General features: G+C 38.1%; 1 protein-coding gene across 49 annotated transcripts in view; it reads right to left on the bottom strand.

Annotated features, from left to right (window-relative positions):
• Nucleotides 1–19,648, bottom strand: part of LOC102695388 (protein tyrosine phosphatase receptor type D) — a 650,800-nt gene that overhangs the window by 203,653 nt on the left and 427,499 nt on the right. Inside the window, exon 1 of one of the 49 annotated variants that reach the window (XM_069192226.1) lies at nucleotides 16,290–16,692. The exons of the other annotated variants lie outside the window; for them this stretch is intronic. The gene's annotated coding sequence lies outside the window, so the exon portion shown is untranslated. Of the gene's footprint in view, nucleotides 1–16,289; nucleotides 16,693–19,648 lie in introns of those variants that run through there. 49 annotated transcript variants of the gene reach the window in all.

The raw sequence follows: 19,648 nt of genomic DNA, 5'->3' as shown, positions 1-19,648 counted from the left end.
ACTGAAGAATTTAAAAGCATCATTAAGGCCAACATACAGCTGTAACATCTCATGCAACGTTTTAAAACCGCAAACTCCCTAGTGTTCCTAATGTTTATACTTGGCCTCTTTTATTCAGAGGGCCAGGAATCTTATAAGAATCTTTAAAAAAAAAACAGGAAACAAGCATGTTCTCTGTACTAATGAACTGAAGAAAAGATTAAATTGGTTTGCATTATGATCACCTGCATCCAGCCCAGCAAAACAAGGCCAGAGATAGCAGTTTCATTTCAGCTCCAGCTACAGTATATAGGCCACCATGCAAATAAAGCCCTCCAGCAAAGACCGAGACTGCAGGAGCTCTGGAAGCATTCAATATTCGAACTGTACACACAAGACTCAGCACTCAGCCTGGCAACCCAGTATGCTGAGAATTCAGCCAGCAGAAAATCAATGCCAGCTTTCCACAATAGCCTTCCATTTTACTGGACATTTTCCAGCATCCACTCAGTTAACGGGGCATAAGGAGTCCCTTTTGCATAGCTTTCTAATTCAAATGTGGCACGAATGCTAACAACAGCAAGGCTATTTATGTGACTGTTTTAAAAATCCAACATTACATTTAAGCCACCAATAATGCAGACAAGTTCATGAAAATAATTATTTCCCTGACAAGCATCACTGCATATGGTAATTTTGCATGGGAACATTTTTTTTTTGCTTGTTTTCTTTTTAAGGCACCATACGGTTGGCTGGCTAATTAAATATGCTTCCCACTGTCAATAAGACCAGTTTTTTAAAGGCACAGAAATGCTTGGCAGGAACTATTCTGACTTTTCATTATTGTTCTCAGCACAGAAAATAAAGAAGCATGATAGAAAATATGTTTCGTCCTCCTTTATAATTCATTAGATAGGAGAAATATCAAGTGTTATGTTTGTTGAAACTGAGACAAACAACACCAATGCCTGCACTGGGGACATGGAAGCTAATAACACTGTAAGTCTCTTCTTATTCAATATAATGTCTGCTTCTGACAAAAGAAAAAATGATCAGGTTTCATGTCATGTGAAGACCGAACTTCATTCCTTTCTCTAAAATTGGTTGGCAGGCTGAAAATAAAATGCTTAATATATGTTATACGTTTTTTGAAAATGACTTAAAAATTGACCTGACAGCATTGTTTCCACACAGAACCAGTTGCATGTTTTATGAATGTGTCACATGCACATTTTTAAGCAAACTGAGATTGAAACTCTCCCTTATCATTATGTATTTACCCTCTATTTCAAGCCATCCATACGATGAAGTGTCATATGTGTGTGCTGTCTGTCCTGTATTAACCACAATCAGCTCTTGCAATGGCTGTTGCCACTACACAAACCAATTACTACAAAAGGGAAAATTAAACAAGAAATAGGACATAAAAAGATATTTAAAAGACAGTACAGGAAGGTAAGCATCCAATTTTCAGAATCTTGTGTTCACTTAATTATTTCAAGAATAAAACCTTCATAAAATCTAATAGTAATATGAAAGGACTAAGTAAATAGAAACTATAATACCCTGACACAGAAGCAACTTTACATTGTTAATGTTGTTTTTACAATCTTATATTGAAAGAGGTCAATCAGTTAAGACTATTAGCGTAGCTGTTCTGAGATTTCACTACTGCACACATAAAACATTTTATTGAACTGAACACATAGCTAACCTAATTAAATGATGGGGAAATGAGTTCCATTTAAAATAATAGGCCTCAAATTGCGCAGAAGCATCTGCATCCATAGACTTTTAAATGACTCAGTGCATTTGCAAACAGATTTCAATGTCAACTGTATTAAAAACTAAACATTGAGCTACCCAGTACTGCAGACAGAAATCCTTCTGCTGAACAGATACAGAAGATGACAGACAGTAGCATCATTGAATAGTTAAATATTTCATTTATTCATGAGGACATGCTATAAGATATTAAAGAAATGTTTCATTATTGCACATGATTGGACAACATTTAGCCTTTGCTGAGCCTGTATCTCTTACTGTCTGCTAACTACGGAACTGAAGAAAAGCATACATTACAATAATGTCTGCTGAGCACAGTAGCTGTGTGGATTTTGACTAAAAATAGAGGTACTGACAAGTTGATCACACCCTGCTGTTCTTTGAAACTGAACTGCTAATTAACCTTTTCACTATAAACCAAAGAATACGCAGTGCTAGAACTCGTAGTAAAAAGGAAGAGTATTTTTCTCTTCAAAAGTCCCATTTGCAAATAGTAATATTCTTATATCTCTTTAACTGGAAAGTTATAATGTTAGGTTAAAATTACTCATTTAGCCTTAAGGCCATATCGCACTGTTAAAGACTTCGCTGAGATTTAAAAAAAGTAATGAAAGGGATTCCTGAATAAGAATTTATGAATCAGGCTGATTACACGCTGATCTTAAAAACAAATATCGAACATTACAACCCCTAGGACAACCCCATGAATGAAAGACCCATCACCTCACTATACACTTTCCTCACTCAGAAAGCGAACAGGAAAGCCATGCCTGCTGTTCTCACAGAGTGCACAATAGCCACGGAGTCCCACAGCAACTGCAGATGGCCACTGAGATTGGATGGCAAAAGGAGTAACCAGTTATGACAGATTGTCCTGCTGAAATTAAGAGAAAAGGTCAAAACGTCAAACTGGTCTAAATTCCCAGACTATCAGCACTAGGTCTTTTGCTTTTAAGCTACTCGTTTGTGAATGTTGCATCCCCCCCCCTCTGTCTTTTTCAAAGGTTGGTTACACCACAGGCATTGAAGAAAAAGACTATGACACGCATTTATCTGAATCCATTTGAACAGAATGCCAGTTTTAAACAGAAGATTTGACACATGTCTTCCTATTGGGTGTCAGTTTCTCGTGTGAGAAAAGCTACTATTTTATACTACTATACTAGAGCCTAAACAAACACGATCTAATTCTCTGGTGTCTTCTGCATCAGCCGGCAGACAGGCAGCGCCACACAATGTGCAAGAAGCTATTCCAGGAGATTCGGCTTTTGGCACAGTATTCAGCATGGCATAATAATGGTTGGGAAAATTCCCAAAACAAAACAAATAAGAAAAATAAAACACAGGAGAGGAAGGATTGTATTGACAATTTGTCAAACCGTGAAACAAGCCTTTTGATACGGGTGTGACACAATATAGTTCAGAAAGCTGGAGCTGCAAAATCCACAGATTTCTTCATAATTCTGTAATAGTATTGTTTTCAGGCCCTTGCTAAGAAACCAGGGGTTACGAAGGAAACAACAGAAGCAAAAACATCAATTTAAAAATTAAAAAATAAGAATGCTGGCATTGCCCCACTTTAAGTTGATCCTGTAATCTGTGTTCTGGGAAGTCACTTCCCCATTTTTTTTTCTGCTGTGTCTAATTAGTAACCTAACTGGAAACAGTTCAAACGTCTCTCACACAGGCCTTTCCAAATTCACATCTAATTTGTCACCAATAAACATTAGCTCTCAAGGAAAGAAAAAAAAATCAAGCTCCAAACCAATAAAAAGTTAAAAGGCCTCTAAGCGGGAGCATTTCATTGATGCTCATCCACAGAGCAAAAATAAAAATGAATTAGTATAACTCAAGTTTTGTTTCTCTTACAACCTTTCACTCTCGTAGATTTGACAGCTGTGTTCCACGGTATTTAGTGAGACTGCTTGAGCTGTGGGCCCCCAGGGTCTTGTGCATGTTAAATCCCCATTTTGATCACCAGCAGGCAGTGGGATCAGTGGATGATTACTGTATTTCTTCAGTTAGTGCCAGTCCCCCACACCACGGTGTCGCTCGGTTCAGGTCAAAAATGTCAGAGCATCACCACACATAAGGATTCCAATCTCAGGGGCTGTGTTTACGTGGAAATTCACAGGCTGTGAACAGTAAACAGCGCAAGCAGAGCACAGATTCTGTAGTCACAGAACAATTCAAGAAAAGGAAAGTATTTTTTGCTTTTCTTAAATCAGTTAAAAGCTCAGCCAAAAACATTTGAGTTCATACAAAATAACGTCACAATATAGCAACAAAAATAACAGAAGTAGTTCAGGTGGGTAGCTGCGTCAGCATGCGTAGGCTGCAAAGGAACAAGTAATAGGTTTATTCCATGCTGAAAAAAAGAAGAAAGAGAACACAACGTTTCGGCCGTGGAGCCTTCTTCAGGTGTGAGAGAGACAGGGCAGTAGGCAAAGGTAAAGTAGCTGGAGAACAAAGGTTGGGAGGGAGGAGGAGTGAGAGGCGGGAGCAGGGGACAGAAAGAGAGGCCAATCAAGAGGTGTGAAGTCAGAATGGGTGCAGAGAGGTGTGAAATGAAACTTCCAATGAATGGAGAAAATTTAAAAGAACAGTAATCTGTCGTTAAGGGAAGGGAGAATGTGTGATCCTAACTGCAGAATAATTTTAGTTTCGGTGGTCTTTCTGATGTATGAGTTCGGAAAACCGTCTTTGAGAACACAGACGGAGAGATTAGTGTGGTCGTGGCCGTCAGAGGTGAAATGAGAAACAATGGGCTTGGAGAGATCTTTAATCTTCACAGCCCTGACGTGTTCTCTGAAGCGGTCTCCGAGTCTCCTTCCTGTTTCACCAATGTAGATGGCTGGGCATTTACTGCAAGAGATACAGTAAATAAGGTTGCTGGAGGTACAAGATGCTGTCTGGGTGATCCGGAATTGTCCTGAGGGGCCTTGAATGAGTGTGGTGGTGGCTGTGTACTTGCAGGTGATACAGCGAGCTCTGTTGTGGAGGTGCTGTTGTGGTGTGGCGTAAGGATCTATATATCTTTGAAGCCTCTAGACAACTAACTGACACTTCTGCCTACCTCCCTCTCCAACAGGACCCTACCACTGACTACCAAAAGGAAGTGGTATCCACCATTTCCCTTCTTATCAGCAGTAACGAGCTCCCCCAGGAGGCGAACCGGCTCATCATGGAACATCCACAGGTATCTCAATTTTACCTCCTCCCCAAAATCCACAAACCGGACACCCCTGGACGCCCCATCGTATCAGCATGTAACTGTCCAACTACTTACATCTCAGCCTTTCTCGACAGCCTCATGAGACCGCTGGTTGAAGATCTTCCCTCATACATCAAAGACACCAACCACGCGCTCCAACTTTTCAATGATTTCCAATTTCAGGGTACCGAATGCCACATTTTTACCATGGACATCACATCTCTGTACACCGTCATTCCCCATAATGACGGCCTTACAGCACTCAAGCACACGCTGGACAAACGCACAGTGCTTGATCCACCCACCCACACCCTGGTACGCCTTGCAGAATTGGTCCTCACACTGAACGCATTCTCTTTCAATAATCTTTTTTACCAACAGGTCAGTGGAGTTGCCATGGGCACCAGAATGGGACCCAGCTATGCCAACATTTTTGTCGGCTGGGTAGAAGAACGCTTCTTCGCCTCCTACACTGGCTATGTCCCTGACCTCTACAAACGATATATTGATGATTGCGTCGGTGCCGCCACATGCTCCAACGATCAGCTCGAGTTCTTCCTGCACCATTTCACCAACTTCCACCCGTCCCTCAAATATACAGTTCACATATCTTCCACCACTCTTCCGTTTCTAGACATCCACTTGTCTATCAACTACCCCCGACTTTCCACTTCAGTTTATTACAAACCCACGGATTCACACAGCTACCTCCTGTACAGCTCATTTCACCCCAACCACACTAAAAACTCTCTTCCTTTTTCACAGTTCCTTAGGTTACGAAGACTATGCAGCGACGACATCGACTTCGAGAACCAAGCCCTCGAAATGTACTCATTTTTTATCAACAGAGGATATCCCAGCAGTGTGATTGACAGGGCCCTTGCCCGAGCCAAAAACACCCCCCGGACCATCAACCCGATCAGGAACTCCCGCCGTAACAACCGCATTCCCTTGGTGCTTCCTTACCACCCTAACACACTTCCTATCCCCAGGACCATTAACCAGAATTTTTCCATCCTACAGGATGATCCCTCCATTGGGGCCCTCTTTTCTGATCGCCCTATCATCTCATAATGCCGACCACCTAATCTGCGTAACCTCCTTGTTCACAGCTCCCTTGACCGCCCTCAACAACCATCCACACCAGGCACTTTCCCTTGCAACAGAGCTCGCTGTATCACCTGCAAGTACACAGCCACCACCACACTCATTCAAGGCCCCTCAGGACAATTCCGGATCACCCAGACAGCATCTTGTACCTCCAGCAACCTTATTTACTGTATCTCTTGCAGTAAATGCCCAGCCATCTACATTGGTGAAACAGGAAGGAGACTCGGAGACCGCTTCAGAGAACACGTCAGGGCTGTGAAGATTAAAGATCTCTCCAAGCCCATTGTTTCTCATTTCACCTCTGACGGCCACGACCACACTAATCTCTCCGTCTGTGTTCTCAAAGACGGTTTTCCGAACTCATACATCAGAAAGACCACCGAAACTAAAATTATTCTGCAGTTAGGATCACACATTCTCCCTTCCCTTAACGACAGATTACTGTTCTTTTAAATTTTCTCCATTCATTGGAAGTTTCATTTCACACCTCTCTGCACCCATTCTGACTTCACACCTCTTGATTGGCCTCTCTTTCTGTCCCCTGCTCCCGCCTCTCACTCCTCCTCCCTCCCAACCTTTGTTCTCCAGCTACTTTACCTTTGCCTACTGCCCTGTCTCTCTCACACCTGAAGAAGGCTCCACGGCCGAAACGTTGTGTTCTCTTTCTTCTTTTTTTCAGCATGGAATAAACCTATTACTTGTTCCTTTGCAAAAATAACAGAATGTGCAAAACAATAGTGAGATGGGGGTTCGACCTTTTTGATATGAAAAGAGATGCATATACTCTAAGCGAATTGTTGTCAGTGATTTATTGACACCAGTCACAAAACAAAGGAAATATTTTATTACGTCTGTTATTCTAGAGAATTAACAGTGCTATTTTCAACATACGTTTCAGCAAAGAGAGAAATTAGAGACATAAACCACTGGAGCTTGCAACAAATATAATCTTACTGGCCTGTGAGTGAACTTCATTCCCAGTTTTTAAAAGAAATCTAAGATAAAACAATTCCACCCACACACACCACCACACACTGCAAAACAGTCTCAAAGATCAAATCAAGAGGTCCCCAAAATACTGCCAGTTGAGATCAGATTAAACCCACATCGTCTTATCTGTGGAAATCCCCAGTTTGCCATTATCAACAGCCACTCCCAATTTCTTAAGCATCATACACTTTGATCCCTTAAATTGCTATGCACCCAACTCGTTTTGCAGAAAAAAGACATTTAAAGGTTACATGAGCAGACTCTTGAAATCTCTTTTACAACCATGCTGCACATGTATGGCTCCTAGTTAAAAAAATTATAGGCTGCTTTCCTATAAATACACTAAGGAGGTCATCTGAGACATATTTGCTTAACAACTAAATATAAACAAGGAGCATTTCTGTTATCTCCCAATGTGATGCAACCACTTGAAAATCTTCACAGCTAACTCAAAAAAATAAAACCCTATACCATACACTATTAATATTTGCTAAAATAGACCTTTGGTGACATTACTAAGGCATTACTGTATTCAGAACTTCGGTCTGTAGTTTTCTTTCTACTGAACAAAAGTAAAAGAAAACTTGCCACCATCAGCAAACTATTTTAAAACACAACACTAATTTTACTTTCCTCTGAATTACCATCATGTTGTTGCAAGTCCCTTTTAATGTATTTAATTATTCGATGCCATTAGTAGTGCAAAGAAATAACCATTATTTATCATTTTTTTCATAACTCTCTTGAAATAAATCCAATGTTCTGACTTCTTACAGCTTGATCCCATTTATTTACAAGTTTAAACAAACAACTGCAAACAGAAGCATGTGAGGAATCGCGCCTGTAAGGCTCAGTAAAACTGCGGAGGCTTCCAAACATTGTTACACACAAAATAAGACCAGAGTCCTTTATCAACAAACACGACATGCACAGAATAAAAATCAGTAAGACATACATTGAACAGGTAAATCTGAAGAAGTAAACCAAAGTGATACAATCCAAAATATTTCTTTTCAACAAAGTTCCTTTCCTGTATCCATGAAGAGCAAAATTAACATGCAGTCCAGGTGATAGTGTTATCCTAAGAAAGTATGGTAAACCCCTAATGAGAAAACATTGCAACATACTTTGCACATTCATCTTGTAATCCCCTCTTAAAGCGACTAAGCTCCCTTCTGTTTAAATGAATAAAAAATTGCTAAGGGGAAAAGCCTTTATGGCCTTACAAAACCTTACCTAATCAAACAAAACTAGGAAATGGCATCCTTACGTCCCTGGGCAAACTGTGGGGATGGAATAATATTGCAGCTTTGAAAGTGTGGCATGATACTATACCCAGGCAGCCAGTGCCATTTCACCAACTGCAAAAGTCACTTCACTTCAAATGGCAGTCATTACAAAAAACATGAAAAGTCATTTTAGTTCCACTTCAGTTCTTCAAAGTAACCTATAATAATTACTATAAGAAAAGCCACAAAATGGAATTCAAACTGTGACTCATAACCCTGAAATGAACATTTATTTTTTTTTCCTGAAGAAACTGTTTCATAAAGCTTTCTGAATAGCAGATGCCTGCCCAAAACGCAGGATAAAATATTTTCATTTTAGCTCAGTAACCACCAGACCATCTGTTTTTTACATATGCCTCAAGTACATGCATATCATTGTAAACCTACAGTACAGGAATCAGGCTATTAATTCAACATAATCACAGCTAAAACTATTAACAAAATCAATTACAAACTGAAGTTTATCATAACTGTTCAAACCTTCTATAAGTGTTATATATTCTATCAGTGAAAACTACCTTACTTTGATAAAAAGGTCAACAAAAGAATGTCAAAATGCAAAGGACACTAGAAACTCTTATAGAGCACTTATTCTGAAGTAGCAAGGAGGACAGCTCGATTGTAGATAATATCTTCTCACTCCTGGAAATCACTCTTATTTTGTTTTATTCCATCATAATAAACGTCTTTATTTTCCTTTTACTGCACTTTCTTAAGATAGTAATTGAATTCAAAGACAGCATTTTTAACTTAAGAAGAATTAAGTTACTTAAAGAAGTCACTGTGTTAAATTTGCATCCTTTCCCTAAAAGCAAAATCAGCAGAGTTTCATGGATATAATACCAGCCTTATAACTCTGTGGCCCACTGTTTTGTGTTAAAATATGGAAATCAGCCAAGGAAGTGGCAGTAGTTTCACTTGTCTGGCAGATATTCACTTTTTTCCTTGCATAATTGGTGATCCATGGACATACACCACTGCAACGTACGCTGCCATTCTCTCTTATTCTAAATTTTTAATTTCTTGCCATATGCTGAGTTTCTTTCACAGGTAAAGCCAGGTTTGAAGTGAGCTACTTCTGTCAGCCTTGTGTGTTAGAAACAGCTGCTGAGGCTGGATTCGCACTATGCCTCCCTCTGTGGGTCCCTTAAACTCCCTTAGTTTAGGAGGACGGTGGCTGAAAAGAATGGGTAATTTACAGCTTTGAACAGTTATTTATCCCATTTTATCTACCTTACAAATTGCTGGCAGCAGGGCTGATAGTGTTCCTAAGCTTTGTTTCAAACTGGACACTGCTTAATTTCACATTCATTACCACTACATTAATCTCTACCACATAAAAGAGTAACCTATAGTAATCTTAAAAATCCTATAGAATGAATTACTTCTGATTTGGTTTTATCATATAATAAACCACATGTTTACTTTTCACTATTATTAAACACTGCAGTTTACTACTGACAGCACAGTGGCAGGGCATTTAGCCTTCCTGACTCATACTGTAGCTCTTGGGTCCTTGGTTTGATTCAGGCACCTTCCCTGTGGGGTTTGTATGTTTTTCCCCATTTCTCATGGGTTTCCTCCTATTTCTTTCCTCATTCCACATATAGAGTACATTTACAAGACGAAATGGTGTCTGAGTTATTATTGGTGTGTCTGAGTGCCCTGTAACGCGCTGGCATCTTGTCCAGGTACAGATCCCACTTCCTCCACCATGTACATCTGGAATGGACACCAAGTAGCAGTGACTCTTACCAGGAAAAGCAGCATTTTCATAACAGATGGACAGATGATTGAGTGGCTAATATGTCAAACAGCTAAGAATAAGTAAAAAATAACTGCTGTTTAGCTTAAAAGGAGTGTGACGTTATCTTTAGAAATAAATGTTGTGAAACAAAAATGACTGCATTTTGCATCAATTAAATCATTTAGGTGGGACTTTCAATAGTCCACAAGTCCAGTTTTTTACCTCAGTTATTGGATTTCCTACAGTAATTTGCTTCTTGTTTATTTAAAAACGAAAAGGAAATAATACAAGAATTGTGTGCTATAAATAACATCTGTGCCCTAGCTTTTCACACCCTTTTCAAAACATTCATTTTACATCGGGCGTTTCTTTGTTAAAGCACAAAAAAATACTGCCAGGATCCATCGGATACCAACTAAACCTCTCGGCCTGTACTTTGAAAGACTGCAATATCCACGTCGTGCATTTCAGCGCCATAAATGCTTGCTTCAATTTCCCTTTCACTCTTGTGGTACACTCATTTTTTTCAGTGTGCCATTAAAGAAACATTCCTTTTATCAGTGCTACTTCTGTCAAGAGTTATAAGACAGATCCAACTGTAGTTTTGGAAATGGAGGGCAGGCAGTAAATTCCATACCTTCAACAGCACTACTGACCTCAGAACAAACCCCCGCAACTGGCTACAGGCATTGGGCATCCATCACTTATCCTGAAACCTAATCTTTCATGGGAAGACAGCTGCAGTGGGAAGCAGTGGAGCAGCTATGCTGTACACCCCCTTTTTGTCTCCCATCTAGTCTGTTCTATGTGTGATTGAAATCTTGTTGAAACAAATTTTGAAAACCATGCAAGCATTAGACAGACAGACACTTCAGGGACCAATTTCTTCCACGGCGATTACAAATTAAAAGCATGTAAGAAAATAAGATGAGAAATACTCCTCTTAGTGCATGGAAACTTTATGCTACACTATACACCAAGACTGATCACAGTATAAGCCGAGAGACATTAGGAACGGAGCATGCATCTATCCAATGGACAACACAGTATTCTAAATAATGTCTACTTATTAATTAAACCACAAGGTAAAGTAATTATTGATGAAATAATAGTGTACCACCAACAGAAAGTCAATACCTTGAAGATGCATTTCCAGTCAATGAAATTAAACAATAAGCATCACACACAAAGGTCAAGACAGAGGGCAGAAATGATTAAAGAGAAGATTCAGGCCAACACATAAGGAGGAAGAAGAGATTTTCTTTATTATAAGAATGTGAACTGGATTTTTTCATTGTAAGAATGCACAGCATTCTCCATTTGTTACACTGCATTACCTTCTAATCTCTCTGCCGGGTTCTTCAGTTGTCTGTACATTTGACATGACAACAGTCACAGTGCCCCTCCTCAGAGTCAGTACAGTATGATGGCTATTACAAACTTTAAGGTAAATCATACTGATGGACCAGGTAGAGTATTGTTACAAAATAACTTCTAGCTCACCTTCATCGTACTTAACACAAATAGTTAAATAAACATCATTTGTGGGCTGAATTTAGTCATCCCTTTCCATCCGAAATATACTGTCATTTATCGGAAACTGGAATTTTAGTTTCTGATCTGGGCCTCGGTGACGCACGGAAATCGGAGTGCTTTTTTGTACTTTAGCACATCTACCCTAAGAGACATTATGCCAAGGTTAATTTACCTCATCACTATCAAGAAAGATTTTCACTATGTAGGCAGATATTGGCTGTGCCTTTGCCCCTTTTCTAGGGTTCAGTAGCTCCAAAAAACCTACTTGTTAGGTTCGCTGGGTTAAAACTGGCAGCGGCTACTGTAGATTGTACTGAGCTCATGGATCATTAGTCCTCCTCAGACGCAAGTGGGTTGCAGCAGTGAGATGACATTACCACCACATTTTCATAAGCAAGGAGAAAGAGAAGAGAAAACCAGATGCTACAAATAAAAATCTTTCCTTTACATTTTGTATTTCGTGATATTGACTCACATTTCAAGGGGGTGCATTTCAAAATTATTTCAACCCACTGGACAATATAAAGGTAAAGTTAGAAATCCCGGAAATAATCTCAAGATCGTGTCTGCAATTCTTAACTATATTCAAATTTCATTATAAAACAACTGCTATAAGACTTCAGAATTTTCACAAGAGATGGTTACAATAGCAAAATGACTATGAAAAACATAACAGAAAAATGCCCCCCCCACCCCCGCATGTTAGTCTGAGCAAACCTTGTGCATTTCTTTATCCTTCACAAGCTTTCGGTGCAGTAACCCAAGGGTGAAGCCATTTTTCTTCCCCGTTCGTACTTGGTAAATCATTGAAAATTTATGAAGGAATATTTTTAAACCGTGACTTCATTCTCAACTGCCAGTTACTGTTTCACATTCACATTTGTGAGTACCTGTTCTCTAAAAGCCACAGAAAAGAAAGTCAAAGTACTAGAAAAAAAATACCTGCTGGGTGGGTAACACTGACATCTTCCATGACTGGAAGTGGCTGTCCCACTGCATTTGCCCAATTCAGCTGGATGTGCTGTATTTAATTTTAGAGACTGACAAAGCCAAATGTAGAATAAGAAAACAGATAAAAACCAGAGCACAACTAGGCACCTCATTAGAAAGCATCATAATTTGTCTTTTATTATCATACGGTGCAAATCCATATTAAATTCATGCCATCTTCACTTTCACAAAAACAAAACGACCGCTTCTTCAGGTACACTGCATCACAACAGCCTGCTTACATCTTACATCCACCCATTTTTAAATACAGAGCATAATTGCTGGAATATAAAAATACACACACCACAATTTAATTCCTTCCTGAAACAGCTAACATAAAAATGAACTACTAGAATGTTGCCTTCAGTTCTTCACACAGATTTACTATCACACAAGGATGGTTATGAATAAATTCATACAAATCTCCATGCAGTATTTGAGGAGGAAAATAAACCCGTACTGCTATACCAATCTTGTACTTTCAAAAAAGCAGCGACATATTATATTACCAATTGCTGCAATATTTTCAATATAAATGTAGCTATGACTTTTACTCATTTTCTTGATAGTAAAATCTAAAACACAACAACAAATTTTCACTTTTGTACTGAACTGCTTCCAGGATCTCATTCCTCTATCCCTTCTGTAGAGAACAAGAATGAAAGAGCATTTTAGTGTGTTTTTTCTTTAAATTGCCATCTCGTCACAGCTATGAAATGGGAAATTGACTAAGAAGCAATGTAACCGAAACAGCTCTGATTGCTCTATATCAAATTGGGAAACTACTAATTGATCGAATACGAATCCTGGAAATCTACGAAAAAGCCTTTACTGTTGTCTTGGTACGGATTTTAAAACTGCTGACTGAAGGCAAAATGAAGCCTACTCCACACCCATTCATACAGACAGTACTTACAAGACATTTAAAAACACCTCGCCAGTCTCTCCCTTTAGTTCTCTTTTAACATTTCTCACTCAATGCAATGTGATGATAATGGATAAAGCAATGTATGATAAATTGAAAAGGGACTCCTAGCAAAGCAAGTGGTTTGCTTCACAGCTCTTTCACATATGCTACTGCTGTAAAAGCTTAAGCATTCTTTTTTTTTACTTTCTTAACAATCAAATTAGCAAATGACTATCATTATTTCCTGTGGTAGCAATTTTCATACTCTTTTTTTAATTCATGTATGCTGACATGGTCAAAAAAGAAAGTAAAGAAATACTTAAAATACAAAATACATGGTCCCCTTCAATATGAGAATAAAAAGACAAAATGCAAAAAAGCAAAAACCTTGATCTTAAATGCATTAAATAATAAGTAATGTACCTTTATTTACTTTTATATCACACAACATATTGTCTTAAACTTTAAACATTTAATTACATTCTGCTTTTATTGTGGCTTATTTTTAATAATCCACATACTGGCAGCAGGGAGATGCTGTAAAATTATCCTATTCATGAAAGTGGTGTATATTAATCCTTTTAAAATGAATGGAAGCCAGCTAAAATTACTCATCCTCAACTCCAAACCCTCAATACTAAAAATCGGCAACATACACTGGCATTTCGCATTCTTAAATTGTATAAAGCAACCTATGATGAAATGATAGGTATTTAAAAATACAATAATTCCTAACATTTCCAGCGGTTTTCTTTTTTACAGTGCAGCTAGTTGCTGATTTTTAAATCAGTAAAAAAAAAATCCCAGAGCGCTTTAATGTTCATATTTTTCACTTAACAGTTTTAATGAAGTGCTTTATTTCTCCTAGCCTGCTCTAACACTAGGTTTAAGCACTGTGGCATTATCCTCGGTAACGTTCTTGCTCTCTATCTCTATTTTGCAGTTAAAGCACAGAGTATGAAAGCCCCTAGTGGCTCAACTTGTTCAACTAACACCAGGCGCGGTCTGGTCCCAGCTCTACCTGGTCAGAAAACAACACTTCTGTACTTCACAAAGGCCCCTGGGATCCTGTAGGATAGCAAACCGCTGTTACCACTTCGGATATTTTAGTTCACAAAATATTCTTTTATGCTTTGCCACAAAATGGTCAGTATGTTCCTGAAACATAATATGAATACAGAAGAATGTCATTTCAACCTTCATTTCCTAGCTGCATAACTCATACTTTGATAGCATTACAGATACTGTATATAAAAAAGCCAATATCAGATTTGATACAGGCATTAATAATTATTAATAGCATTGTCAATGCACTTTTATGCCGTTTGAGTGCATTTATGTTAACTAGCCCATGCTGAAACCCGTGGTTGAACATCATATTTAATTCATCATTATTAGCAGTATTTTTATTGATTGTATTTAGAACAGGCACCACACAGCGTGGGAGTGGACTATACCAGGAAACCTAAAGATCTCACGTTTTATTGTCGGTACGTCAGTGCCTCAAGAAAACTTTTTACTCAAAATATTAACTACTGACATTCAATTGCGACATACTCCAGCGAAGATTTTGATATGAATGTTACTACAGTATATGCATTGCTATGCTAATTTTACCCCCACAAAGGACTCTTCAGTTTCTCCACATGAAGTTGTATTTTGTCTTTAGCCAAGGCAGAAGCTACTTAAATATATCAGACACATCGAATTAAAAGCTGTGCTTAGTCTAATCCTATGTCAAATTCAAGTCTTTAAAGCACAGGCACTGACAGACCGCTCAATACATCAAGATAACAGATTTTCTTAACTAAATTCAGTCCATCGCAGTTTCTGTTGAGCTATTTAAGAATGTTCTGAAACTGAAGACAAGCCCTAACTGCTTTAGCCACTACTATATACTACTCTACATTTTAAAATGAAAATATTTCGGAAAAACTGAAATCACTTTTAATAAAGGGTGAATATCCAACTGTAATCACAGGCAGGGAATCTCATCCCTTGTAAATCCAAAGGGAAATTAAATTCTATTGAAATCATACGTCACAAACTGTTCATTCCTACAAGACAGTAATGTGCTTGTGTTCCAAGATTTTAATTCACACATTATCATATTTTCAAGACTTATTATAAATGTTGAAATGCGTACTTAGTTTAGAGACACATTTTGAGTAAAATGTTGGACTGTTTAGAATCATATTTAGAGGTAAAACTGTCAGTTAACCATTTCGTCGAAAAACATAACAACAACAACAATAATAATAAAGCACGTTACAGGTTATAAGCAAATAATTATTATTTATCAAGTCCTTTTCTCTTACTAAACCACATCTGCTTTTCCATTTTCTATGTATATGTATGTATAGTCATATTATATACAGTATATACATATGCATTGATGTATTAACAATTTGTTCATCATACCATATTGGACATTCAGTTCTCACACAGGTAACAACTCTAAAACTATCCTACAACATAAACTCGGCGTGCGCCCCTAGAATACAGCGCAATCTATCACATATGACAGCTACACGCATCAACAGCGAATAGGCACGATTTTGTTAGGTTATTCAAAAAATCTATACGCTATATACCGAACAAACACACAATTCTGTCCGTTCGCTACAAGCAGCGTAACAGAATATTCCATAACAGAAGCCTCACGTTTCCAGCACTGAAGATCACACAGTTCCAGCACTTAAAAATTGCACTGATTAGTTACATTAAAATCAAGAATTTTACCTTAACATCATTGTGAACGTGTGTGTTCTAAACCTTTGTCTCTCCTCTTCTCCAGTATTTCAGTATTGTGGTTAGCTACATCCAATGTAGTTACAGCAGAACAGAAATAATCCACCATCTAAGCAACCGTGTGTATTTTTTTGTTTTCTTTCTCGTTTCTTTTGTCTCTTCTGATGTCTTTTAACTCGACTGTCTTTCGTCTTCGGAACAAGAAAGGAACCCAGGGAATGTAGGAATGATTCTGGAGCCGAATTCAGAAACGAAGGCAGCAGGTATTTCCCGTATGCGTGCGTGTTTTGTCTTCATAACCAAATGTGCTGAAAAAATGTGTACTTCGATGTACTATAGCTGAGACACAGTCTCTCCTGCCGAGTCAAGCAGACTGTGAGAGCTGGAGACAGAAACAGAGAGGGGAATGGAAAGGTGACGTCACTCCTCGGGATCAACTAACTCCCTGAGATCAACTCGCTCTTCAGAGCTCACACTTTAAAAATTCAGCCTACCAAAGGAATTCGCAGTTTGGAAGAATTCTTGCGAAGGCAGACCATGATTTTTAAGGACCTCAGAAGGGAACGGAGCAAAAACAAAAAACACAAGAGAGAGATTTTTTTAAGCGCACTCTTCCACTTTTAGGATTAGACTTGTCTCGACGTTAAAAACACATAAATGCGAAATGAAGTCTAATGCAAAGAACGTTTCAAATCAAGTTACAGTAGGTGATTCCTAAGTCAACACAGAGTGTTTGCGATGCCCTAAAAGCTGCATGAAATAACGTTTATGATGAATTTTACACCTTCTGTGTCACCGGTGGTGGTAATTCCTTGTCAAAATGTTCTTATATAAAAAAACAAACATTAAAATAACGAAAAATCATTTGCATTGCAAGACTTTGAGATCGTAATTACATTTTTTATTTATTCTGTCTACAGCCTTTTCTGACATTTCCTTGAGACTTCAAAGCTATCGGTTATAGTCAAGGCCACGTTTTTTGTATGTCTATAAAAAGTGTAAAAAAAAGATTTAAACAATTTCTTCTGGGAATTTTAGTTGTTAATCAGCCGCACGTACTCCGTATGAACTGAAGTTATTTTTTAATGTTCAGTTTTTCAAGCCCCAAATTAAGGAGACCACCGTCCTAGACTCGCTCAAATGCCATGATTATACAGTATGTAATGCGATTAGAATATGGAGCGCAGATTCGCCTGTTAGGGTGTCATTTATGTCACCAGCCCTCTCTGACGAAGATTCCCCAAATAGCGGTGCCCGACGTCTGGGCTGGAAGAGTCTCAAGTTTGTGCACAACAGTGATTCCTGGGACAGGTCCATAACCAGTGAACTTGCTGAGGTCCGCTCGAGAAAGCCTCCAGTCGACGTAATGTAGGCTTGAAGGGACTAAGTCAATTTAAGGGTGGTTTTTGGCTTCGAATTTGCAGTTTTGCAATACGCGCACGCAATCCCCCATACGTGCGTGTGCTTTCTCCTTCTTAAATATATCGTAAATGTGAAAGAGTGGAACCAAAGGGAGAAGGGAATAGAAGGTGTTGTCAAGAATCAACTCAGTTTTCGGCGCTCACAACTGTGTAGCAAAGGCATTTCCAGCTTGGAATAATAATCACAAATTGTTGTTTAATTTGTTATGTTATTTAATTTGTTTGTTATTGTTATTATGGCAAATCATGCATTTTAAAGTAAAAATATAACAGTATGAGCAGCCGTCAATTCATTTTCAATATACCTGAACATCTGACGAAAGGTACATTACGGAGGAGTATGGCAAAGCCTATTGAAAGTCATGGGAAGTGTTCAGTACAATAGTATAATAGTAAACTTGCCTTACTTTCAGGAAGTATCTTGAAAACAGTCTTTAAAATTATAAATTTATGAAATGTGCAACCAATGGATTGATATAAAAGCAATCTGCTAGAATTCAAATTGAATAAGAAAGTGTATAATTAATAGTAATTCGAGCAAAAAAAAACTATAGTGCTAGTAATTGTTACGCCATTGTTATATGTTTACCAAACTTTTAGTATCCTAATCCTTTGAAAACAAACGACTTGTTTGGGGTAAAATGAGACCACGTCATGATCAGAAACAATCCCTCCAGCAATATGTAAATCAGGCGTGTCGAACACACTTGCTTCTGAAACAGGAATTCTAAGTTCACTGAGTTAAAAAAAAGTACCTTCCAGGCATATAAACCATACAGCTAACAATGGAACACTGCCGAAAGTGTCAGCTAGCGTGCACAAGTTGTTGTGCAATTTTGCTTAAATATTTTTCTAATTTCACTTGTGCATTAGAAATATATTGGCTTTGACTACTTTTCTCTTAGATTACAAGTGAAAAAAGAAACATCTATATGGGAAAAACAAAACTGTGCTCCAAAAACACAAATGATTAACCCCACATTGTGTTTTCTCAATGGTAAACTGTTTAAATTAAATATATATATATATTTTACTGTTAAGAGGTAAATATGGAACACATTCACTCACTGTCACTTTAGGTATAGAGTACCACTGGTTATTCCATACATAACACAAAGACAGAGGAAGAGGAACTGTATTGTTGCTCCTTCCAGTCAAAAAGAACCAATCTTACTAGATACTAGTTAGTTACTAGGACAAATAAAACACTTCACAGACTGAATTACAGATGACAAGGTTTGCTTGAAGAAAAATATATTTAAAAAAAAAGAAAACATCATTCTTTAAAATCCAATATGACATTTACTATTCTTAAATACTTTAGAGGTTTCCAAGTACACTGCCACCATCAGCTGCACTATATGTAGCAACCCATGAATTAGATTTAATCTACACCTAAAAAGCTTTTGTTTGGAAGATACACTGACCCACTAAAAGGAAAGGGTCAATGAAGAGCAGGTTTAGATCCCTGAGAGGAATGTTAATCTAGCCATTCAGTTATGCAGGGAAACAACTGGGAGTAATTTGAGTGGAGTGACTGCTATTATTGCAAGACTTGATTTATTTCCTATTTTGAAAAATGTCTTAATAAATCAAGCCTACAGCTGCATACAGCAGTAATGTTTGCTAGGGAAAAAAAGTTAAGGTACCTAAGAAAGATAGACTAAATTAAAAAAAATGTTTATATTACAGATGTTTGTCAAATTAAGAGCTGGTTTGCATAAGGAGTTATACCACAAAAGAGCTGGAAAACAGCACAAAGCAATAAACCTGAGGAATGAAGTTGCAATGCATTTCTCCTAGTACTTATTCCAGGAACCTGATTGGGTAAGAGAAAATCTCTTTGATTTACAGTTTTATTCGTGCAGCTCATTTGACGATTTTATGTTGTTATCACAGACGAACAGTAGTGTAATAGAACAGCGTTTG

This window comes from Lepisosteus oculatus, chromosome 1, assembly GCF_040954835.1.
Source record: "Lepisosteus oculatus isolate fLepOcu1 chromosome 1, fLepOcu1.hap2, whole genome shotgun sequence".
In the NCBI taxonomy this organism is placed as follows: Eukaryota; Metazoa; Chordata; class Actinopteri; order Semionotiformes; family Lepisosteidae; genus Lepisosteus; species Lepisosteus oculatus.
This window is presented reverse-complemented; position numbering and strand designations above follow the sequence as displayed.